This window comes from Micropterus dolomieu, linkage group LG02 (genome assembly GCF_021292245.1).
Source record: "Micropterus dolomieu isolate WLL.071019.BEF.003 ecotype Adirondacks linkage group LG02, ASM2129224v1, whole genome shotgun sequence".
Lineage (NCBI taxonomy): Eukaryota > Metazoa > Chordata > Actinopteri > Centrarchiformes > Centrarchidae > Micropterus > Micropterus dolomieu.
Genome location: NC_060151.1, coordinates 9,391,594 through 9,392,206, shown reverse-complemented (window position 1 = coordinate 9,392,206; position 613 = coordinate 9,391,594).

The window sequence follows — 613 nt, the reverse complement described above, 5'->3', positions numbered from 1 at the left end:
CCTAAATGGTGTAATTAATAGTATGTCTTAATGTGTTGTTTTTTGGTTTTCATCCTTTTCATCATCACTAAGTGTCTCCAGCAGGAGACAGTTCTTTTGCATTTGTTGATTCATCAAGGTGTTTGCTGTTGGAAGAAACAGCAAAATATAAACTTCATTACATGTAAAAGTCCTGCATTCAGAAGTGTACTCAAGAATAGTACATACGCATTAGTCAAATCAAAAGTAAAAGTAAAAAATGACCCCTTATATGATATTGGATGATTATTATTACTGACACTGACTCATGTTAAGTGGCGTTTTACTGCAGTAGTTGGTCAATTTGCTGCTAATTTCACCTCCTGAAGGCTGGTTTATAACACATTTTTTATGATAATCAAATGTTTGATATGTAAAATTGTAATCTGCAAAGTAGCCAGTAGCACAGCTGTCAAATAAATGAATTAAAAAGTACAATACCTCTGAAATGCAGTAGAATAGAAGTACAAAGTAGCATAAATGGGAATACTGGGAGTACCTCAGTAAATGTACTTTCCACCCCTCCTGGCTGTTTTTCCCTGCAGACATGCACACACCAATGTTAAATGTTAATAAGTCTGTTCCCTAGAAAAAT